Here is a 26010-nt window from a genome sequence, read left to right on the forward strand (position 1 = left end):
AAGCTGAAAAGTCTTCAATCATTCTCATATATTGCAGCATGCTATTTTACAATTCTAAGGCTCTAACTTTAAAATATTGGCCTACAGAGCTTTGACACTAACACTTATAATACGTGCTGAAAACTCTGAAAGGAACACCACTTTCACAAGTAAAAAGAATGTTAACAAAAGGTTGTATTTTTATAATACATTTTAACCAGTTTAAGGGTTGGCTGGTGCTGGAAGAATTATACACCACAGCATATCTCTTGCCTTTGGCAAAAGAACTGGAACTTCTGCATCAAAGAGTGGAACCTCAAAAGATTTGGTTATGCTTAGATAATGATCATCTTAATGATTCAGTGGTTGCTCTACTTCAGGCATGGCCGTAGAGCTGGATCCCTTTGGATCCCAACTGGATCTACACGTTTACTTGTTCAGAAGGTGAGTTGAAAGAAACACTTCCTCCACCTTTAGAAACTTTCACTGGTGGTTTTTTTTTTTTTTTTGTTTTTTTTTTTTTTTTTTTTGTTTTTGTTTTTTTTTTTTGCTTTGTTTTGTTTTTAGGGTGAAAGAACAAGCTGAGGAGTAACCTATTGATTTCCAGGTAAACCTTTATGAGATATATTTCCCAGAACAGTTATTTTAGAATTCATTTCACGTAAATTGAACATCTGCACATCAGAAAACAAATAAGCCCTGAGTTAACACTTTCTTGTGAAAATCAAAGCAGCTATCTAGCAACTATCTTTACCATTTTCTACTTGGTAAGACAAGATTATTTTAAAGAAATCATCTTGGGAAGAAGCAGCTCTTACAAGTGTCTATTCATACCTACTTCACAGAGCCATTTTTTTCAGCTAAGGTTAGTCTAACACAGTTCAAAAGTTTTAGTCTCTGTTAAATGTTAGTTCTATAAAATGACAACAAATATACTCCAGAGATATTGACTAGATTTTGTTAATAACAGAGTTCAGCTTTTTAGGCACTAGGCACAGACACACCTACAATATTTAGTCTGTATACCTGCCAACTCAGAAAGCCAAAATATTTACATCTTTTATTCGCAGACTAGCACAAAGCTATACTTTTTTTTTTCTTTGATTAGCATAGCATTACATTAACATCTTCTAGTCAAAGAAAAACTACTATAAATCTTATACATGTTTAATAAACATTATAAAGTACATGTATTGCACATGAACTATGTAGCATGTATGACTTAAGGCATGGATGTGTAGTCTGCTTGTTATAGTGATTCAGGAAATAGACTGGAGGATTGTGTAAACATCCTTGTTGCCTATGCTTTGGTTTTCTCTTCATAAAAACTGTATGTGCTTGTGTGTTGAAGAGACGAGAAGACCACCAGTGTGCATCACTGGATCTCCTTCCAGGAAGACCCTGATTTTCATCAGAAAGATAGAAATTTGGGAAAAGTCTCTGGGTGCATAATGGTTAAAACTTTAAAAGAAGGAAAAGGTTTCTACAAAATCTCATGCCTTCCCTGGACTTCCGGTTGGATTGCTTAAAGAGAAATCAAAATTATTGACTAAGGGGGATGGGGGTGGGGAGGTGGGTGGGGTGTAAATCCTAATTTGATTTGATCTTGTCCACAAACTGAAATGGTCACCTCAGTCTGAAATCAAATGAGAGACGGGTATTTCCTAATTAGACAGTGTAAATTGTGAAAAGTCCTTCCAGGGGATATTTTCTTAGAAACTCAATCAAATGTACTTAGTAAGGCTGAGAAAACTTGGTTTGTTCAGCCTGGAAAAGAGAAGGCTTAAGGGTCACCTAACTGCAGCCTTCCAGTACCTGAAGGGAGCCTGCAAGAAAGATAGAGAGGGACTTTTTACAAGAGCATGCAGTGACAGGACAGGGTGGAATGGATTAATTCTAGAAGAGAGTAGGTTTGCTCAATGAACTTGTGGATGCCCCAGTCCTAGAATAATTCAAGGCCAGGTTGGATGGAGCTCTGAGAAACCTGGTCTAGTGAAAAGTGTCCCTGTGTATGGCAGGGGTTTGGAACTAGACGATCTTTAAGGTCCCTTCCAACTGAAACTATTCTACGATCTGTGAACAAATTATTTGGACATTTAAATTTTTTTTTTTTTTAAAAAGGCAACCTCTGGTTTTTGTTTTCTTTCAAAGAAAAACTGAAATGCATAATGATTAGAGCTGATCTGTGAATGATGATGTTCGTAATTATACATTTGCTGAACTCAACAACCTTTCAAGTAAGGATACAAGACTGTAATGTGATTGAACCAAAAGGTCAATAATGTCGAAGATCCTTTGCCCAGGGTTACTAGATCTAATGAGCCTGTAAGTACTAATAGATCAAAGTCTAGTTGTAGCTGGGCCTGAAAAGCTGAGGCAATTTACTTAATGAAACAACAGACATCCCTAGACTTACACTACAGCAGATGATAATATATCTGGCTCAAAATTTCAGCTAATTCCATGTATAAGACAACCTCCCACAAAAAAGCTAAACTGGGAGAAAATAGCAGTTAGCGTCTGATAAATGCAGATTGGTTAGGGTAACAAACAAACAAACTCATAAGAAGAAACTGAGTAACTTTTTTCTGCCTTGATTATCTGTGGGCTGTTGATGTGGTGAGACTTTCCCTTATGATTTGAATGACAAAAGTAGGTTCAGTGGAGCAATTTCTTCTAACCTTATGGTTTTAAATTCGTAACTTAACTTCTCATCACCCTTCTCAAGATGATCTTGTTCCCTGCCCATACGCAAAAGGCAGGAATTGAAAGCCATGTGTCTGGTCAAACCCACAGAATGCTTCACACTCCTACATAATACATGGTTTTCTCCAATACGTGTCCAGGTGGCTGCATCAGTATGTGCAGCACAGGAGAGTTGGTAGGAGTGACAGAGAAGATCATTCTCTCTTTCACACTTTCTCCTTTCAGACCAAGTACCAAAGCAGTGCAGGTTACTGCCAGCTGTCTCCACAGGGACTTCTGCAGCTTTTCCCCCGCTCCAGGAACTGCGGCAGTCCTGACACACCATCTTGTGAAACAGTCACTGAAGCTAATTGTCAAGAATAAGTAGATGGATCACAGAAGGAATTAAAGTTACTTATATCTCTTATAACACTTATTTCTGTTCAGTAGTCATTGATATGCTACTCCTTATATAACAAAATTGAAATTGGTCCCTCTTTAGGTGTACAGTTGCATTTTATTTCAAGACATGACAGAGTAATTTGAATAAGTTTCTTAAAATTATTTTCCTATTTCCCAGGTGAAAGTAATTCAAGGGACTTTCCTACTTAAAACCAAACTTTAAAGCATACTTCAACATTCTTGCCCCATAATCTGATGATTTAAAGTCTCTCAACACTACCACTCTCTAGTGGTAAAATATTTCCTCTAATAAACCTTATGCAAGGGGCAAAACAACAAAGAGCTCTTCAGAATCCACTGCTATCCCTAACTGAAGTTGAAATACACACATACAAACAAAAATTATCATGAGATAGTGAACAGTAATACTTACACGTCAAGAAACAAAACCTTCCTCTAATGTATCCCTTTTTATTGAAAGGCAGCTTGTAGTTATTATCCCTTAAAAATTACGAATGTCAATCACTAGCTTTCAGCTGAAATTATTTTAGCAGGTAAGGTTATTCTAGTCGTATGGGGTCAACAACAGCAGTTGAAAATCATTTACTGAAAGAACATCCAGTCTTTCATCCCTGAAGAAAACCCTAAAGGAAAAAAAAGCAACATTAAAAATGTAAGCACCAAAGGTAATGACAATAACAGTTTTCCCTTATAAATTAACATTTCTGGGACTTCTTAATATTAGTATGCTAAAGAAACAGATTTTATTAAGAAAAATCTGGTAAACTTTTTTTTAAAATTATATATTTAAGAAAGTTGTTCTTATTTTTTTGTTATCAGTCGGCACAGGGAGCTGCCAATGACAATTCCACATGGCTGTTGTTTCTTGACTTGTATGCTATTGCATGAAGCCAAAGCAGGTCAGGAGAAAAAAAAAGGAAAGAAAACATCAATCAAGAAAGAAGTAATTTTAGTACTTCTAAGGTAATTTTCCATTGTGAAAATCTAAAGTTGTCTCAATCAACATTTGACTTCTTTGAAAGGAAGCTGGTGTTGGCAGGCATGAATAAAAGGTCAACAGAAGCCACAGATCCAGAAGAATCAAAGAAATTGCAACTTGGAGGGAAGTGGGCCATGTAAAGATGAAAAAGCATAGACTACCATAGTTGGCATCCCCACTCCTTGTTCTTCTTTTGTCCAAAGTAAGAAATAACTTTACCGATTGTGCCACTAGAGATTGCTTCTTTATATCCACTGATTCAGTGGCACTGTATCATTCTCACCTGCATAAAAGAGGGAAAAAACACTTTATTCAGCTAGCTTTCATTTTATCACAAGTTTAATAATCGGTTGGACTAAATATATAAGGAATAATGACGATCACTTGTCTTAGTAGGCCTGAAAGAACGATCTGGAGCAGGACATCTTCTAAAACCATTCATGAGAAGTACTAGTCAGAGACTTAAATGGAATTTCTGCAATCTGAGTAGTCCAAGTTATCTTTCGCCATATCTTTCCCCTTATCACAATAGATCACTACATTTTCAAAACTGACTTTGGTTCTTGTGTGCTTTTCTTAGACTCATGCATCTGTGAATATTTAGAAGATTATTTAAGTAGGAGTTTGAGAGTTTGAATTTCTGTTTTGTTGATTAGTAATTTTAATATATGAACAGTCGAAATGTTGAATCTTGCATGACATCATTTCTGTAACTCCAAGATAGACAGGACTTATTTGAAGTTGAAAAGACTGTTATTTCATTTGGGAAAAGATAAATACCCAAGAAAGTGCTGAGCTATCAAAACAATTCTGAGATACAAATTACATCCTGAGCTAATCATTCGCATTCACTGCCAAAAGCATCTTCCTTCCTTGTTTGCTTACAGTATTAGAAGTAGCAGCTGCTGTTGAACTCTCCCCTGGAGATTGTTAGGATATCCATGAGGAGAAGCTTTTCAATGGTGCCCAATTTCAATAAGTCACAACTGCAAATTTATTGTAGGTGATAATTTGTAGATAATGATGCAGAAAGGTGGCACCTATTTGCATACATGTCAGCCAGTGTTGATCTTTCTCAGTAGATGTAACTACCCATCTATCATGGCAAATCACTGTATATTGTACTTCTGCACTAATGGCAAGCTCCATTTCTCCCACTCCCACAGGTTAGTACACCAGGGGCTCACTGCAAGACATAAGGTATTGACTGTAAGACATTATTACCCTTACAGCACTACTGCTGAGGTCAAATATCCTTCTAGATGACTTCAGAGACATACTTTGGTTCCCAGCAAAGTAAATGAGGAACTCTTAATTCAGGTCCATTTATGTGATTGTTTATAAATACACATTGCCTTTCCCAAGGCCACAAACTCTGTGAAAATAGATTGATGTGCATAAACCACAATGTACATAAACCTTGCACTGCAGGGGTTGAAGGAATGATTTTTATTGCTGTAAGATTTTTTCAAACAACCTTCATTCACTGAATGGCAGGGGAAATGCATTTTAGATGCAAATAGCACAAAAAATAAAGGAAGTGCAGAGGTTTCCATTGAAGGTTGTTTTCTGGTATCTTAGTCGATCTCCTAAAATCAAACATTTAAACAACAGCTTTGGAAAATGCTGCTCATACTTATGTTTGTGCAATTAAGGTCAGAGATGCTTTAATCATTGCTTGCTTTAAGCAGAGCATCCAAATAAACTTCTCTATGATAAATTAAATATTGACAAAGAATAGGGTATTTCTGAGCAGGCATCAGTAACAATAAGAAAAGTCTGTTTAAAAATAAAAAAGGTGGCCAATAGACCAGCTTAAAGAAGTCTGTTGTCTTTTAAAACCAGGTTATTTATGAAAGTTCCTGTGCTTTCTTTTTTGACTCTTATGTCCTTGTTTTGGCAGGTTTAATGAAGAGTAATAGCCAGTTTAACATATCTTATACTACTGATTTAAAATTTAAAGAAGGGTACAAAAACCTCAGTGTTTTCTTTTCCATCTCCAAACTGTTATCTGTGGAAACCACTCTGTATTATAAGAAGAACAGTTTATAGCTTCAGCAAATTTTTATGAAATGAGTAATTATTAATATACTGCTTGTTTTCCTTGCTTTGTATCTGATTATTATATATTCTACCTGGTCATCAATTCTTAAAGTATAGTAATGAGAAGAGGTAGTAAATATCTCTGAATTATGGAGTAGATAGGAAAATGTAGCTTAATTATAAAAATATATAAAGGGAAAATATTAATAACATCAAAATTACTGGTAATTTCTCATATCATTCAACACATAAAGAAATAGGAAATTTTCCACTTTTGTATTTATTCCTGAATACTGTATTTTTAATTAAAAAAAAACCTCACTGAAAATATAATTCCAGCGAAATATCTTTACAAAACCAAATATCATCAATTATCTAAACGTTAATATTAAAACACTGGAGAATCTACCATAGGTAGGAGATGGAATATATTTTATCTATTTCTTCTCCAATTACTGTATACTTTCTCTTACGTAAGTCCAAATCTTTGGATGACAAGATGAGCACCTGAAACTTCTCTTGTGGTGTGACTTCGATTCAGTTAGTTTTGCCCTCTTATGCCATGCATCTCCTGAGGGAGAACAGAAGTGCTGTTCTGGGAATTAAGCTATTCAGATCTCTGTCCATTGGCATTCAAAATTATCTACTCTACTTTCATTCTCTGAATATGTTACTTGAAAAGCAAAGCGACAGGAGTTAGAATTTACTGAAGAAAAACCTAAGTGGTTTGCCAGGATACTCTGTTTATATTGACTTAGTGAAAATATTCACATCCAGCACAATCCCCGCTTAGCTGTTAGCATAGGCTTCCCCATATTAATAACATCTTGTTTGAGCTTGCTACTCATCTCACATTAGTCAAAACCTGGATCAAAGCCAAATGAAGTTAACAGATTTACTCTAGTATAAATCTACTGTAAAAGAAATTATTTTTTCATGCAGATTGACTTGTCTTGCTTTTCAGATTTCTTTGCCCATGCATGTAAAACAAGCCACTTTATATGCTGCTCAAGGATAAAAACCTATCATGCAGAAATTGAAATTTACATCCAATTTCTTTTTACCCAGTAGATCCTATGTGTCAAAAAAGTAAAACATAAACAGTTCCTATTTCTTCCCAAATAGATCTTTTGAGTTCTGTATTCTTCTATGTCTGAAATGATTTTGTGCCTGCCTTTCCGTATGTCAACTTACTAGAAATTTTAGCTATATATCTGTTACAAACATAATACCTTATCATACAGAATTATAGGTCAACTTCTGTGTTTTAGCAAGCTGTGCTTTCCCAGTAAATAATGCTATCTGATACAAGAAATAAAAGAAAACAAATGCTACAAAATTATACCAATATAGTAGTGTAATATTCCTAAAAAAGTTGCAGTCACATACATTTTCCAAACCTATTTAAACGAACCATTTGGATTGATTCACTGGTGTCAGTATCAACAGAAGTGGAATCTTTCAGTAATATTTGAGAAAAAATATATTTTGATTGCTTTATATTTGAAATTACTATACAGAGGGTGAAAAAAAATCAAATTATTTGAAAAATAAAAAGTTAAAAATACTCTGTCACATAAAGAAAAAGTGAAATAATTTTCAAAGATTGAATTTGACAAACACTGATTCATGCCTATCCACCAGTGATAATGGATATTTAGTGTGGTAAGAGTGTAAATTTCTATGAAAGGAAGGAAAAGAAATGCAATTCCTTTATTAAAAGAATTTAATATGAAAGAATCTCAAAAGTTGCAAGTAATATACACTTCAGAATCCAATGCTTAAAAATTATATTGTGAAAAAATCTATTATGTTAATCTTGTACTTCCTAAATAAAAATCAGTTGGTTCAGTACAGTGATTTAGACACCCTGTGGATACTGTATCACTGCTTGCATTGTCTTAGCCCATATAATTCCTGGCTGCACCCATACAGAAAAGAACTGGATTTTTACTGTGCATAAAACCACTGGAAATGAAATCACGCCTTAGGTCAGCCAAAATTATTGCAGAAGCACACAACACTGTGTACGTGCTCTCAGTAAAATACAACTCCCTTTCCCAGTACCAGGGGATATTTTTAAATATTAGCATAAGTGCCTGGAGAGAGTTTACCATTACTGAAAAGCTCACACTTAAGTTAGATATGGAAAGTAGGAGAATTGCTCTTCAATTTCTCATGAACTTCAGTGTAGCCAACGTTTCACTTCATGTACTGGATACGCAAATGGCTCAGGATAGAAGGAAGACTGTGGCAAATCTGTTTGGTAAAATAATTTACTTGATAAATGGAACAATGCAACAAAGGAAGTGTTCAGATCATTACATGGTTACTCACTGGACTGAAAAAAAAAGATAATGCGATACAGTCAGAAGAACACTATATGCAACTAATAAAGTGGGACTGATTCCCAGATGACACCTGTTACAATTTCATTGTAGTTATAAGCTATGTGGAGCTTCATTGATTTATGACACCTGAAGGCATAGCTTAATTTCTGTATATTTCCAAAAAGAAATTATTCCTACCAAATTGCCAACAGTATTCTGAATTTTCAGGTACAGTGCTTTCAAAAATGGGAAGTTTGTGCCTCTATTAATTATGTCATGCATGCCTTAGAAATTTTAGATTGAAAAGGATGAGTTAACTTAAAAACAATGTCATAATAATAACAGTCTGAAGAGACTGATAGGTAGGTACCTAGATGCAGAAATAGGCTATCAATCATACGTGAATGAAAGATACCCTTAGTTATGACTTAAAATATTCCAAATATAAATTATGTATTTCTTAGGTAAATAATCTTGTTAAATTCATAATGAGCAGACATTTACTTAGCAACTACTGAATTCAGAGCATCATAGCTGAAAATATAGTGTCATAAAATAGTGTCATTCCACTTCATGACAGTCTGTGTATTTCTCTTATTAGTTATTTTGAAGCCAAGTACACTATAGAACATGCAGTTTCCATAGTCAATGTACCTTATGGACATGTACATGACAGGAAAAAAAGTAGGATAAACCAAGAAGACTAATAAAAATAACATTTTATATTTGATTTTTAAAAAATGTCCTTGCTTTTCTGCCTGTAGCAGATCCAGTGAAAATATATATAGAATACAGAATAAATTGTAGACTGCAAAAAAAGATGGAAGTTGTGAAAATAGAAAAACAAAAAGAAGAAAGAATGGAGGCAAAAGTGAAGCTAACAAACCCTTACAATTTGAAACTCAGAACTGAAAAATATGAGCATTTCTATCTAAATTTCAGTTTTCACTGACTGATTTTGCAAACTTACCTGTGCAAGACAGGCAACAGAAAACTTAATAGCTTGTACAGTTGTTTAAACAAAGTTATTTATACTATATTATGCTTCTGCAGGCCATTTCCCTGATGGCAATGCCTGCTTATGCTACTGCACTAATTGTTCACCGTTACTCTTATGGTATTAGGCTCCCACCATTTTCCTAGTTCTTTCATATTGCTGTAGAAGATCATCAACGGTGCTGTGCAACACTGCTGCTAATGAGGCCTGGTTCACATAAAACAAAATGAAGTTATTTGTAGTCAAGATCAGTTCCTCTATTTAACTTCTGGTGCATCATCATGAAACAAACAAACTGAAAAACCCAACAGGGCTGAGAAAAACAGAGATGGCAGCATAGGGGTGGCAACAGATGACTGACAAAGATGAGGAGACAGGTGTGAATTGCTTTAATCCAGAATCACTTCAAAGGAAATGGTTCTGCTCTCCAAGACTGCAAGAAACCGTAAATGACAAAAAAACCTCTGAAGCATAAGAAAAGAGAAAGCCAACACTGGGGAGATCAGAGGCAGAGTGGATTTGTAAACAGAAATAGCAAGTTTTGTGGGGAGGTGAAGCAATCTTATGAGTAAACAGCACTGTTCTTTCACAGTTCACCTGCTTCATGTGACTCAGGGAGTGCAGCAAAGTCTGCAGCAACTCTGCAGAAGGAGTGGGGGATGAGTAAGCAGCTTATACAACTCAGAGGAGGAGATGCAAATTAGTCGTCTGTGGGACAAATAAAGAAATAGCAGTCAAAGATCATAACCATAAAGCACAGAGCAAGACAAGAATTATAGGGTTAGTGGCTAGAATCAAATCCAACACAATGTGTAAAGGCAATAAGACAAGGAAAATATAATTCCAGGAAGTGAGAAGAGAAATGCTGAGCAATTTGCTGGATATTTATTCTTGACACTAAACAAGGGCACTAATGAGGCCATATTTGAAATGTTGCATTGATTTTCTGTCTGATTCATTATCCTATAGATAAATATGACTATGGAAAAGCTACAGCTTTGGCAGACAGCTACATACATATCTGTGAAGTAAACAAGACCAGGAAAGGCGTTGTAGCCTAGTGTTTGAATATCCACACTTTAACCCTTAGCTTGCTTTCTGGCACTGTACTGTCCAGGAATTCAGCTGACTAATTAAGGTCCAGCTTGACATTAGCACAGCTATTAGACTTTGCCACTGTTTCACTAAGAAAACTGGTAAAAACCTGTGATGGAGTCCATTAATTACAACAATGCAGATCAGAAAAGCAAAAATTCACAAGTTAAATAATTCAGGTGATGATGCTCATTGCCTCTTTCAAAGATCCATTTCAGCTTCCACCCATGCCAATTTATTTACTCTCTCCCAGTCTACATACATACTTGATTTCCTGGGCAACCTTTTAGTTATATGCAAGTTCCTTTCCGAGATCTCAAACCCCTTTAGAAACCTAGTAAACCTTGCTGTCCTAGGGAGCATGGAGTTAGCCTTCATGCAGCAAAAGTGAAGTATTGTTTGAGCATCTGGAAAACAGGTTGTGAATACGTGTACTGGCATAAATTCCTGAACTGTTGGTCCCTTAGTCAACAATAAATGACTGCAAAATGTACAGATAGACTTTTAGAGTCAGAAGCGGTTTTGGATGGATACATTTTAAAGAATATAAGAATATGCCATGGTCTTTTAAAGGCAATTCTGTGTTTGCACCAGGTATAAGAAGCTTGGCAGAAACAAACTAGAGAAACTTTGCAATTGCATTAAATGAAAGACCAGAGACCAAAGATTCAGACTACATAAAGAAAGGACACATAACAGTTTAGGAATGGACTTATTAAAATACTAATTCTCTCTTCAGTCTATATATTTGAATAATATTTCATTTGTATCATTTTTCTGAGAAGAAAATCATGTTTTGAAAACTTGAGAGTCTGTGTGATAGCACTGTAACATAGATCTTAAGTGGGTGATGTGAAATAGCCATAGTAAAAATGAAATGCATAAAATATTTGTCTATTGGCCATTCACCAGTGGACATGTGCTTTTAAAGGCCTTGTGACACTGAGGATAGAAAGAATATGGAGGGGGGGAAAAAAAACCCCGAGATCACACTTTGTAAAGTCTGCTTAGGAATTTCTTGAGCACAAGGATAATGAGATTTTCCCCTGTGGAAACAGCTTTCATGAAGGCATTTACACATTCTAGGTAAATTCTAATTAAATTCCACTTGCACATGCATGAACTAATGACCTCTACTGGGTAGATGTTATCCAAAGATGACTATAAAGAAAATATATTCAGATTATCCTATGCCTGGAATGACTGGTTTCCTATACTTTCTCTGAATTCACTGTCCATATCTGAATGACCCATACCCAAATGGCATATAACTTTTACTAATGGGAGACTAATTGAGTCTCTTTAATAAGAATATTAATGATTTCTAGAAAAGAAAAGGCAATGCAAAAAACCATTTTCCTCTATTTAAAACATTTTAAAATAATTGGAGATTTCCCTCTCTTACTACACAACAGCTCCTCCAGTAATTTAATGTCAGTCCTGTTTATCCTTGACAAGGTAACAAACCATGAAAGTCAGCATTATTACCTTGGTAAAGCCATGAAATCCTTCATCTGCTACCATGATCTGTACAAGCCAGTTTAAGGAAGAGTATTAGAGTAGTGGCAAGTCATTTGAAGCCCTGTGAACTTAGTTCCTGCATGCATAAAGAGGAGACCAAGTTTATTTATATCATCTGCCCAAAGGGTGTGTCCCAGGGTCCCTGCACCCAAATTTTAGCTCACTTTCTTCTATGGCCTTCACTGGTGATGGTAGGAAAACCATTTGTTTCAGTCAAGCAACACCTGAGGTTTCTGGATCAAATTAACCTTTTGAAGCTGCCAGCTACATCATTGGCCCTAATGTGTTTAACATGGCAATATATAGCACATAACCACACATTTTGTGGGAATAGCTCACAAGTCATCTATAAAATAAGTTCTGATAATCAATTGCAAGGCAAATTATTCTACCTGTGGTCAGCGCTTAACCAAAGAGGACCTCAGTTTCCAATTTCGTGCTCTCTGTTTTCTGTTAGCTCCCCTGCTTCAACCTCCACAGCATCAGAAGCAGTGAGGTAGTGTTGGTAATGTGATGACTCACTCCTAGAGCACCTTGTGCTTTTAAATAGGGCCACTTCATAGAAGTAGAGTAGAATGAAGCACAAACTCACAATCTTTTAAGTTCCTTTAAATTCTGACCACAGTTAAATTTGGTTGAAAAGGGAAAGAATCTACTAAAGGAAAAGAAAAAACCCTATTAAAGTACATGTGATTCTATGGAGGAAATATATATATAAACAATTCTAAAATAAAATGTTTCATCTTCTTTTCCTCAAGGATGAAAGACCTGGTCTCAACTTTTTAGCTATTATTTTCACATGAGAAATCCTACATATATGTTAGCTCTTATACAAGCTTTTCTTTGAGACTTGAACAAATTCTGAAAGCTTCATGACCTTTCTGCAGAAGCTTGATTTTTCACCTGTGACATTCATAAGCAAATGCAAGCTCTTGTTCTAAAAAAGATATAATTAAAGATGTCTTGTGTTTAGCCCCAGCCAGCAACCAAGTACCACGTAGCCACTCACTCACTCCCCCACCAGCAGGATCTGGAAGAGAGTCAGAAGAGGAAAAGTGAGAAAACTCGTGGGTTGAGATAAATACAGTTTAATAGGGAAAGCAAAAGTCATGCATGCAAGCAAAGCAAAACAAGGAATTAGTTCATTGCTTCCTATGGGCAGGGAGGTGTTCGCCACCCTCAGGAAAGCCAGGTTTCATCATGTGTAATGTGACTTGGGAAGACAAATGGCATAACTCTGAATGTCGCCCCATTCCTCCCACTTTATATACTAAGCATGATGATCTAGAATAAATATGATATAGAATATCCTTTGGGTCAGTTGGAGTCCCAGCTGTGTCTCCTCCCAGTTTCCCACAAACCCTCAGCCTCCTTGCCAACATGGCAGTATGAAAAGCACTGACTCTGTCATTTCTTACAGCAGACTGTAAGCACTGCTCAGCAATAACATAAACATCCCTGCATTATCAACGCTGTTTCCAGCACAAATCCAAAACACAGCCCAATACCAGCCACTGTGAAGAAAATTAACGCCACCCCACCAAAAACTAGTGCAATTGCCCGCAGTATTTATTAGGGTTTTTTCAACTGATGAGAACAATAAATAAACCGTGTACCACTTATTTTAAAATAATAGATATCATAGGTTCTTTTTCAAGAGGGATACAGTCGTTCTTTGTCATGTAATGGTGGTTTAAACTTTCATAAAAAGAGAATCATAGAAAGGCTTGTGTTGGAAGCGACCCTAAAGATCATTTATTTCCAACCCCTTGCTGCTCATCCACTGGATGAGGTTGCTCAGAGCTCCATCCAATTTGACCTTGAGCATTTCCAGGGATGGGGCATCCACAACTGCTCTGGGCAAACCATTGCCGTGCTTCATTAAGAGGGTTTATATCTCAATTTTCAACATGCTGCAGGGGTATAAAGTAGTATTACTAAGTATATTACAACAGCTACAAGTCACATACGCATATTTAGATGACAAACTAAACCAGCTGCATGTAATTTTTATCTGGTAGAAATAAAAACACCACCTGGCTCTTCCTCTCTGTTAAAAGCATTTCAGGAATAGACATATCATAGGGTATGTGACAAATTGATTTTTACAGCTTTTGGATTTATTGCTTGGTGTCCTTTATTCCATTATGAAGTCTTTTAAAGGCCTATGATTAACATAAAGCAACATATGAAGTATTATTTTATACAGAGGTTTGTTCAAAGACATTTGCTGGTCTAAACCCTATGTCCTGCACTGATTTGAGACTATGTAATCCTCAGGGCTGCTTGTGATTCTCTGCCTGCCTGCAACCATCTTCCTTCCCCACTTCCCCTGCCCCCCTTTACTAACTACCAGCAACTTCTCTCATTTACCTAATTCTGTTCATGACCCCAGAAGAGATCATTGGTCCCAAACTGGCAACACCCTTTGGGCTCCTGATAGTACTCTCCAGCTCCCCCAAGACCATTAGATTGGCTAGTGTTAGAAATGTTAGAAATGTTAGAAATCCACTATCTGCAGTATGTGCAATTCCCTGCTTGTCAGGAAAATAAACAGGAGGTGTGCCCTGTTCAGTGTGAGGGACCTGCAATAATAAAAGGTCTGTAACTAATAGCTTTTCCTAAAAATAAATAAAGAAAAAGGAGCAGCAAACTATGTTATCTAGACATTAGATAAAGGGGGCGAGGGGGCAGGGGACGAAGGGAATCCTAACAGATGCTCTCCCTTTGACTTAATTCGAAGTTTGAACTAAAGTGCAGACATGTTCGTGACTTATTCATATCAGGTCGTATGGGTGAAAGTAATGTCTTATTCCTGAAATCAAGATATTACGCAAATGTACCTCTTTACTTAACTCTTGTTAAAAAAGTTGATGTGACAATTCATAACTACAAACTAGATGATTTCGGTGTATACTTGCAGCTATCAAATCTAGATCTCTTTGAGCCTGAGATGCTGGTGGTGTTGAGAAAATAGCATTAACAGGAAAAACTAATTTTTTTTTTACAATTAATAACTTACAAATATGGACAGATACTTAGATGAACTTTTTTTTCATTTAATTTAGGAATAATAGCACCAAGTCTAAATCAAGGACATCTCCACTGCTCCAAGTGATTAAAATATCCAGTGCCAGAAAGACTAATTTATCAGTACAACTACTTTCAGCCATACTATAAGAGCTAATGCTTTTTTTAATATGCTATTGCTGTTATAAAAATTCAAACCACTCTTTAACTGTCTGTAACAATTTTTATGGATTTATTGCTTAATTAGGTTTGTACCTTTATTTGACAGAGGTTATTAAATACAGCATATACTCCTCTCAAGTCCATGTAAAAGCCCAAGTCAGTTTTTATGGGAACCTATATTAAAATGCAATTCAGTGGAAAAATAAAATCTCTTAATTCACTTCAGGGAGTCTTCTTATGGCCTATTATAACAAGTATCTATTTATTTACATGCTTTCATAATTTTTTTCTGACATTTTTTCTGATTAAAAAAAATATGTTTTTAAATACTAAATGATGATTTTTCTCCCTCAAACACCCATCTGCTCCTTCTCTGTGGTGCTGTGGTTAAACAATGTTGGATTTATGGTACCTTCCTCAGGGAAAGATGGTGGATACTATGAATGTCACAGTCCCATTTCTCTTAAGCCCAGGGAAGCTGTGCATGCCCCAACCCTGTGAGTGTTCAAGGCCAGATTAGATTGGGCTTTGAGCAACCTGATCAACTGGAAGGGGAGTTGGAACTAGATAACCTTTAATTTCCCTTGAAACTCAAACCATTATATAATTCTATGATTCTTCTGGGACAAGCAGGAAGGGAACACTCTTTGTCAGTGGACATCTAATCCAACTTCTGACTTCAAAAGGTAACCGTAATGGACCAAAATAAATATTTTCCCAAATGCGTACAAAGAGCAAAGAGAATCATCCAGAAAAATATCTGAAGGAAGCAAAATTAGTTGTGCTGATTTTGTTTTTGGTATGAGATTTAACTATGTCTTGATAATAAAATGTCAAGGAGAATTAGTAGTTAGACAAATTGACCTCAATTCTGCATGTCATGCTCAACATGTATTACTGCACTGAAGTGAACACGGTGTAGGTTTTACCTCCAGCAATGGCTGTCCTGTCCCACCTGTGCAAATAACCACTTGCCATGTGGGACAAGACCCTGTTATTCAATCTGTCCAAAGATCCTGCAGCTAGTTTAGTGTCAGCCCAGTGTATTGCCATGGAAGAGTCGCTGGCTTTTCTCACTTAGCAGACATGCCTGTAATGCGGGCACAGAAACAGAGGTCTCATAAGCATTTCCAAGTCTCATGGAATTATCCTAGCCAATATGATATTTCTGGCTGGCAAAATAGTGTACTTCTCACATGAATTTTATTGACCCTGGCATGTAGAAGGAGAAACACAGATAATAAAGTTACAGAGGATATGAAAACTATGAGGGAGAAACACAGGGATTAATGACAAACTGGCAAGCCTTCAAAGTGCTCTGAGGTCTCTGGTGCTTAGAATGAAATTCAGTCCTACTGAGGGCACAACAAAATGTCTATGCTTCACTGTAACTTTGTTTAGAAAGCTTAAAACTCTTTCTTATGCTTCCCCTAGCATGGGCATGAATTTCCAACTTCAATACATAGTCTGAAAAGACTTTTTTTAAAAAAAAAGCTGAGTGAGAAAAAAGAACCAAAGAAACTAATTTAAATAATTTTGCACTTTAAAAAACCCACTGAAAGTGCTTTGAAATCTCCAGTCTAAAAGAAAAGATTTATATAAAGCCAACAGAAGTGGCAAGCAGTTTCAGGGCAAAACAAATATGCATAGTTTTCAACACAGATCTAATATTTAGGAATAGGAATAGCTGAAAAGAGAGACTAATTGTCATAACTACGCCTAACAAATGTTTGTGGGAATATATTTATGGGCCTAAAAAAAAGGTAATAAGGTTGAAAACTCATCACATTTCAAAAAGATTGGTTTTTGTGTTTCTTTAGTCAGACAGAGGTCCTTGGGAAGCAGAAACATTTAGAAAATTGTTACTGGTGTGTAGACATTGGGGCTTCCAAAGCACAAAAGAAACAAGAATGTAAGAAGCCATACATTTCAACCTTAGAAACTATAAATAAATGAAAATACTGAATGATAAAAACTTACAGGTAACAAGGATTTCAGACGAACCTGTAACAGGCTAATGACAAGCAAACTCACCTACAACTGGACAAAAATATTTCCATTATTGTCCTACTGGACTGGGTGTTATGAAGTGGTATTTGACTGAAATTGTAACACCAGGCTAGACTGTCTCTCTCCTTGGAAACCAGGTTTGAGAGCAATATTTTCAGTAATCTGTTGGTAACATTTTTCCAAATGTAATCCAGAGAGATATGACAACAGCCTGTTAGGGCCTAGGCTGTATTTCTGTGTCCTCAAGGAGAGGATCTTGGAATTATGAATGCAAAGACCTGGCTGTTTCTCTCCCTTGTATGCTCCCCTCCTAAAAGCTCCTAGTTCTCTTCTCCTACAACTATAAGTAGCAGACAAGATATTTTTTTCTCTCCCATCCCAACTGCTGTTGCCTCCATGTCTGCCATACTCTGTTTTCTATTATCCACCTCAGACACAGGAAAGAAAGCATAAAGAAAGGAGAGATGTTGGCCGACACATGGGCAGCAGTGTCCCCGTGTGCACATGGGTTTTAGGGACAGAGGTTTTAGCCTATCATCTCTCCCTCGACTTGGAATCTGCTGTAACATAGACTGTCAGTTGCATTTAGTGAGATTATTCTAGTGCATGAATTTACTGCCACAAACACTGGTAAACATGAAACTGTGAAGGTATTGAAGTAAAAAATAAGTCATGTCAGTATAATGATGGTACAAACGAGGATGAGCCTAGAGTTGCTGCTAAAGGGGACTAACTCACACTTTGGTTTTATCAACATTTTTTTTTCCACCTTCCCAATCTGGTATTCAGTATCCTCTATCCTTTTGTGAGGAGCCCTTTAAAGATGCAATAGATTTCAGAGCCTAAAAATGCACTATGTCAGTTATGATTACATTTCCAAAAATAAAGTTCCAAAGGAATTTTTTTCCTAAATTTGGCACCATTACTTGATAATTTTGAAGGCTCTTACACAGAGATGATTAAGTTTTAGCCTACATAAGGGCATTACAAAGAAATCATACCTGCAGCTTACCTCTATCACTGACAGGGCATGGACTTGTAAGTCTATATCCACAGGACAGGATCACATCAAGACTAGCATCCTAACAAAAAAGGATTTTAAAATTTTAAAAGGCAAATGGCTTTAAAGAGAGAACAGTAGCAATTTGAAATAGGTGGAGCCTGCCTAGTATCCATTCAAACATAGAAACACTGCACAGCTTTCAAACCACTTCTTAGTTGCTTTTGCAGACATTCCTCATGTTATTTGCAACACTGAGGGAAAAAAAATATATAGAAGAATAATTAATGACATTAGCACATCTATTAGTAATGTTGATGAGCAAATAGTTATTCCTTAGAATTCTGTTCATTGGTACATACATAACATATTTTTTATTTTTAATTTACAGATTTTTGCCAGTCCACCACAATTTCTCAGGTAGATACATAAATAATAATACTTTTAGTCCTTGACTGGACAGGTGCAATTATAGAGCTGATGAACCACCAATTCCTTTAAATGGAGGAAACAGATAAATGGCATTAGAAATTGGAAAAAAAAAAAAAGTCTCTTTCCCATTGTGTTCATTGCTTGAGGCAAGATTCCTTGAAAAATTAGACTTTTGCAAAATTTATTGACTATGCTATGCTGGAATTTTAAATTTAATTTTGTCTCATCACATTCTTATAAAGTAATTCTTCATGTCTGGTCTTAACTGCAACAATGAAGCTAGATATTTGTGTGACTTATCTTGTCTAAACTGGCATAGAGAACAAAGGCTTCGGAGGCCTTCTGGCCCACATGTTTTATATTGTTTCAGTATGCATGAGCTTAAAATAAAGTATCAGTTGCACATGAAAGTTTAAAATTTACCCTCTATGATCATATATTTGTTTAAAATTTATTGGAATGCACATATAAATTTGGAGCAAATATACCTAAAGCACATGGATCATTTTTGTGAATTCTCCAGACTAGTTTTTATATCAGGAGCTCAACACTCATTTATTCTTTCAAAAATACCCTTTCTGACCTGTCAGACTCCAGCACTCTGCTTTCAAGACTCCCTCTGGATCTATTCTACACACTTGACCCAGCTTATTTGGGAAGCCATAATCTTTTATGCTCAACTCTTAGATCTCTTAAGGCCAGAAGGGACCTCTATGGCTGTGTCATCTGTCTGCCCAAATATAAGCACAGAAGCCTCCCCCCATAATTTCTGCCTTAAGCCCATCGCTTTCATCTGAATGGTAACTTCTCTTTTACAGAAGACACGTAATCCTGAAAGTCAAAATAGGCTGTAAAAGTGGGCATTGTCAAATCTCCCTGAAGCCTCTAGCAAACTATTTAATCAGAGGATTCCAGCACTGCAGCTGTTGTTTAGGAACAATTGCATTTTCTGCCACATACTACATGATCCAGAATTTGCTGTTCCTTCTCTCGCATTGCTTGAATAGTTTCCACTGGACACATTTTAGTTCATCTCAGAGCAAGCAATAAATGCCTTTGAACCACCTCTCATGATGGGTTCTGCATATCATGGCAGGAAGTAACGTATAAGAACTTTCTCTTAACAACACCTAACACTTTCTCACAGGACGGAAATTTTCTCCTGATCTTCTAATACTCCCTTCAGTGTCAAGGTGGGAAGGGATAGATGACTAGCAGGACTGCCCTTTGTATATATGTGGTGTGTTTCCACACAGTGTGATTATGTGGCTACTTTTTGTTTTGCTGCCTGACAGGAGCCTCTGTTCTGCCTTATGAAGCATCTCAGAATGAAGGGAAAGAGCAATGTCACCAGGGAAAGAGGCTGAAATTACAGTAAGGCAAGTGTACCTGGTTTGTCTATACTGTCAAGTAGCTGCTGCAAGAGAGAGAAGAGAGGTTTTAGTCTCCCATGTGCTGAATGCTCTAGCTTTTATGCTGGATTACTTTTAGACATGTTAAGCATCATCATAGCCTTCAAAAGGATAATGACTGTCCTAAAACTTTACCTTCCTCTTTTTTCCACTCATGAGGTTATTTACATGATTATGGCATTTAGCATTTGACCCAGTTATAAATTAAGGGTACATGTCTTTACTGTGTAATAGGAACAGAGAGAAAACAGAGCAGTCTAGAGAAGATTTTCACACTTGCCAGAATGAGAGCACATGCAAGCCTAGTAATGTGAATCTTCCTCACCCCACGGGTTGGGTTTATCTCACAACTTTTCTACAATTCACTTCACCTATGACTTCCCACACCATCCCTACAGACTTGAAAGGTATCAAAGACAATATTGTATAAGACATTTCTCTTCAGTTAGCATTTGTCATTCATGTAATGCACAAATTTTCCTTCTAGAAAGGACGTTTGTTGTCTATAAGGATAATTGTACTATAAATTTCACCTGTTATGTCATATACGAAGCCCATCTTCAATTTCTAAAACTCTACAAGGTTCAACCCAGAAGCAAGACCTACCTTTACCATGTTCCTTAAACATATCTAACAAACCCCTATCTACAAATAGCTCACAGATAGAAGGGGTTATAAATCTAAAGACAGGATGAAGAAGAAGAGCTATGAAATAGAGACCCATCAGGTAAAACAATGAAGTTTACTTGTAATATATCTACATTAGGCATTGCTAATTAATGAATTAATTTCCAAATATTTCTAGGGGTTTTTGATAAAATGGGCTATATCTTTAAGTTTTCATTGATGAGTGTTGAAAATTTGTAAGCAATAAAAAATATTGCCATCTACAAGATAAGCAATTTTTCCCTCATTAAAGGAAAAGTAGCTGAGCCTTATAAGCATAGAACAGATGTCTACTTTATTCTATGCCTTAGGAAGATTATTTGACAAATAATACAACTGGGAAAACCATCCCTTAGTGTTTACACTGCCTGTATACACTGCCTGTTAAGTACAGCACTGATGTTACCATTCCTTGCTTACAGCTGTTGACAAGTTTACACAGTACATTGTGATGTTCTGGATGATGTCTCAGAAAGCAAACTGAAGAGCTTAAGCAAATACACATCAGAGTCAAAGAAATTACAAGAACATTTAGTGGTTGTGTTTTGGGGGCTTGGGGGTTACTTTTCTGCAGGAGAAATAATCTGTTTTTTGTTAGATTTGTAATGAGCAGATTCATAGTAAGAATAGATAAAAATCTTTCTAATCTAACAACTACAGAATACCCTTGATAATAACTGAACAACTGTTAATGAATTCATTAGCATATAACAAAAGAAAATAATAGCCTCATTTAGCCATTTCGCACATTATTTCTGTGCAGTTTCAGCAACCTTTTAAAATGTGTGAAAATGAGGCAAATCTTGGATTTTAAGTAATATATTAATAATCTTCACTACATTAAAAAGTATTAAAATACACCCTTTTTCAAAAATATAACCAGCTATTCTCTTGGCTTGTTACCAAATAAATCAAAAGTGATGGAAGGAGAGTCCCAAAGAGCCCACAGTTTGAATTTGGAATACATTTTTTAAAAATCCAATTTTGTAGCTAAAACGTTTTAGGTCATGGCATGGACAGTATCTGATAGTTTTTTAAGATGTAAGACTGAGGGCCTCTTGTTACTGGAATAGAGATTCTGATGATGCTGTAATGGTATATCTAGAAAGGGAATGGGCAATACAGGCTAAAGAACACTTTGTTATTTGGATACCACTCACTCATGCAGTTAGTCTAAGCAGAGAACTCAAGAATCCCATTTCACTTCTTTCACATAGCAATGAAGAGTGAGTGGACAGTTTTGCCCTTTGTATTACACAACAAACTGCATTTCATGTCCACTTACTTTGTTTATCTTTCCCAAATTCTGTCACACGTGTCCTTCATTATTATTGCTTGTAATGTACTTATGAGAGGTAGGACCCCAGTTACCTAGAGTAGCTCATGAAACTCCTTTTGATTTTAAGTGTCTTGAGATATGCTGTTTTGTTGATGTTAATAAGGAAGTTCCAGTCTGTTCCTGATGATCTTATTAGCCGCATCCCATCAGTAGACACAATTATTTGGGATCTTTCCCCAGCCCTCAATGAAGCATCAATGTCAGGACTTTCCTAAATGCAGCAGCCAGCCATTATGATCAATAAAGAATGAAGAAAAATCGACTGCTTGTGAATGGCACATCTGAGCAATCTATGTGAAGGTTTAGAAGGTAAATAGAAGATAAAGTACTATGATTCTGACAAAGACCAGAAAATGTTTACACTTCACCTTTCACTCTACTTCATGAGCTTTAAAAGGTCAGCAGCCTGTTTACACAAGGGAAACACTTCTGGTTTGTGGGTATCTATGAAATATTGCAAACACTTAAAGTTGCTTTTTCCTATCAGTAAGGTGCTATTTTCCTTCTCCAATAAAGGACAAAATATGTGAAATTTTAGATTTAATTATAATTTAAACTCAAGGGGAAAACATGGTTCTCCTTTCAAATATGTCTGATTTTAAATATTAAAAATTATGTCTAATTAGGGATGATATTTAAGTAGAATTTACAAATGTATTTGTATATGCACCAATTTATACATATAAATATACGCATATGCACTCCAGATACAGGTGCTGTGCAAATTAAACAATGTTGTCTTGTAAGTATACACAAATATACATGACTTTGATTTGCCCGACAAAGAGTATTATAGAAATACAGGTATAAAGAGTGAAAGAGTATGCCTAGTCATGTGGCCAGCACACACCCATTGTTCAGTAATTCAAAGAGAAAAAAATATAAAAAATTTCTCCTTTCCTCCAGAATTAGCAATATAAATGGCTTGCCTTGAATGCAGAAACTTCGCAACACAAGGAAGCTGTAGAGGATGTATTCACTCTTCCAGAGGGCTTCAAAGCTTAGAGATATAGTAAATTCATCTGAATCAGCCAGTAGATAGGAAATGTGATCTCAGAATTGCCTTAAGTGGAGGAAACCGCAATTTAAAAAATCCCTTCTCCTCCACCGAGGTGTGTGTATGTACATAGCAAGTAAGGCATAGAATGAAGTGATAAACACTTTTTTTTTCCGTATTACATAACCATTGTCTTCTCTACTCTCCGGTGAGCAGTGACAGGACCTGAGGAAACGGCATGAAGCTGTGTCAGGGGAGGTTGTTTGAATATTAGGAAAAAGTTTTTCACCCAGAGGGTGGCTGAGCACTGAAACAGACTCCCGAGGGAAGTGGTCAAAACACCAAGCCTGACAGAGTTCAGAAAGTGTTTGGCCAATGCTCTCAGGCACATGTTATGATTCTTGGGGAGGTCCTGTGCAGGGCCAGGAATTGGACTTCCATGATCCTCTGCTGGACTGATTCTGTCACGAAGAAAGCTTACTATGGAAAAGTATTAGCCTTTTGTAACCTTTCATAATCTTGAATTGTGTTTCAGAAGCGATTATTCTGAAAGGGAAATTTCGATGAGAAAACCAAACTTTTACCCCATTTGAACTCAAGATAAGAAATGTGAAAGGTGGGAGAAGAAAAATCATCATGGCATAATATGCCCACTGAAATGCACAGTGGTTTTACCTCTGAGAGCACATTTGGAAAGCCTGACTACTTCTGCTGACTCTGGAAAATCTCACCCAAAATGCAGATTCTTGTAAAGCAAACCATCAGTCAAACAAGTGAGAAGATACTAATTCCCTTGTACCACTGAATGACTTCAATACAATTTTGTAGCAAAGTGCTACTGGTGAATCAGGCAGATTAGTTATATGTGTGTGTACACAGTTTATTGGCTAGAGAAAAAGAATTTCAAATTACTTGAAACACATGCTTTTGCTTTGTATCTGTGTGAAATACCAGTCTTCATGGAACTAAAATTTTGGATGTAAACTGCCAGAATTCTTCACATAAATTATTCACAGTTGATAATTTCACTGGCTCTGGTACCAAGAACAAATAACACACTTTAAATACACTGCAACATTATATGAGCCAAAAGAGTGATGCTTCCAGCAACAAAATCACTGACAGTCTTGTAAAGACTGTTTGACTAGCCCTTTAATGTTATTACCACCAGTACATCCTCTGAGAGCTTTGACTGGACAGGTCACCTGGCTGGTGACAAATTGTGGCACTTCAGCCCAATTTGCAGATTTTTATTCAACTCTGTTTTAAGCAGCCTTGTCCAGGAGGCCAGCACTGTCATGCAATATGTGCAGTGAAGCACATCAATAAAAGGATGGTATGACTGGACTGAGTGATGAATAGAGATCAGTTTGTATTGATGGACAGTATTTGTGCAGACACTGGAAGTTTGTCTCTATCCTTCAGGAAATCATAAGAGATGGCTGGAGGGACACAATATGGTTCTCAACACAAAGTTCCTATAGACAGTGAAAAGGTCACTTTTTCTCCATTCACTACTTTTTTTTTTGTATTTACTACAGTCCTTAAGATTTCAGTTCAGAAGTATGAAAATCTTGTCATTTTTTGCTTCCAAAAGTTCAAATCGCTACATTCCCATAAGTAATGCTTCTGATTTTATCTCATCTCTTGCTATCATTAGAAAGGACTTCCAGTTTGCAGCCACATCTTAGCAGAGGCCCAAACTGGGATCTTGGCCAGTAAAATGGTTTTTTATTACTATTTTCTAACACCAGATATACTTTAGGTCCAGAACAGAAACCTGTTTTAGCTTGTCAATCCTTCAAGATGTCTTCTGGTGAAATAAAATTTTGAAGTCAGTAATAAAACTCACACTTATTCTAATGGGACTATGATTTTCCTGATAATGAGGGCTGAAAGTATCAGAAGTAAATACATTCTTCTAAGGTTTCCCATCAACTCATCAGCACAGGAGGGTTAATCAGCTCAGATAAGTATCCAAAAGGAACTGGCTGCCTAGCTGAGTGAATTCTGAATGTTAATTCTCTGCAAGGAAAAAAAAATATAATAGGTTAAGTTCATAACCTCGTCTCTTGATTGAATTAGGTAAAATATTATGATGAGGTGATTTATAGCAATTGAAACTCTACTCCTATGGAGTGCAAGGATAGCAAAGATTGGTGAAGTAGCATGTTTTTAAGTATTAATCAAGGGTAATAAAACTGATTCCACTGTACAGATACAAATGATAAAGAAATTTAGGTAAAACATATTTTTTCTTCATTAGAGCACACATTAATCTCTACATGTTTTGGGGGAAAAATACTAAGATGTGTACGTCAAAAAACTAACTAAATAAATATGAACCAGAAGCAACTGCTCAGTGCGTTTTCAAAGACTCTTTTGCACAGTATTTATGTTTGGCAGATCACCAGACAGCACAGCCATCAACAAACACTGAGAAACTGCCAACATCAAGATTAAAGAATTAAACAGCCCAAATGCACCAAACTCTCTTCTTTGAAGGTTTATTAAACTTTAAATAAGTTCACTGGAAATTAGAAATCCCATTTGTTCTGAGCCTTTTTGTGTCATGCTCCCAGACAAATGCAACACACCATCTTTGAAAGGCAGGTATACTAGACAGCCCTGATCCACAAAGTTAGTTGCACTAATTTTGCTCTACCATGTGTCTTTGCAGCAATCATGACTGCCTTTGGTCCTGAAGAGCCCACCTATTCTTAAAGGCATGTCAGGGAGGTTCAACATGCTCTATATCTCACAGCATCAATCCTTTTCTCTCTCTTTCTGTCTCAATAACTTGACCTTCTCTAGAGCTATGTAAGCTCCCTCAGTCAGGGTGTAATTATCCACTTAGTGAGTGGATAATCTTCAATGAATTAATATCCTCTGTTGCATCTGTTTGTATAC

General features: G+C 36.3%; 1 long non-coding RNA gene across 2 annotated transcripts in view; it reads right to left on the reverse strand.

Moving 5' to 3' along the window:
- Positions 1–1130: 1130 nt before the first annotated feature.
- Positions 1131–26010, reverse strand: part of LOC135417109 (uncharacterized) — a 39842-nt gene continuing 14962 nt past the window's right edge. The window contains exons 4-10 of one of the 2 annotated variants that reach the window (XR_010431896.1): positions 18267–18336; positions 16174–16334; positions 12020–13082; positions 10798–10938; positions 4228–10144; positions 3500–3710; positions 1131–3031 (exon numbers count right to left, since the gene is read on the reverse strand). This is a non-coding gene — a long non-coding RNA (uncharacterized LOC135417109). Of the gene's footprint in view, positions 3032–3499; positions 3711–4227; positions 10939–12019; positions 13083–16173; positions 16335–18266; positions 18337–24952; positions 25136–26010 lie in introns of those variants that run through there. The other variant, XR_010431898.1, reaches the window with a different exon arrangement.

The sequence above is a fragment of the Pseudopipra pipra genome, chromosome 1 (assembly GCF_036250125.1).
Source record: "Pseudopipra pipra isolate bDixPip1 chromosome 1, bDixPip1.hap1, whole genome shotgun sequence".
Classification (NCBI taxonomy): Eukaryota; Metazoa; Chordata; class Aves; order Passeriformes; family Pipridae; genus Pseudopipra; species Pseudopipra pipra.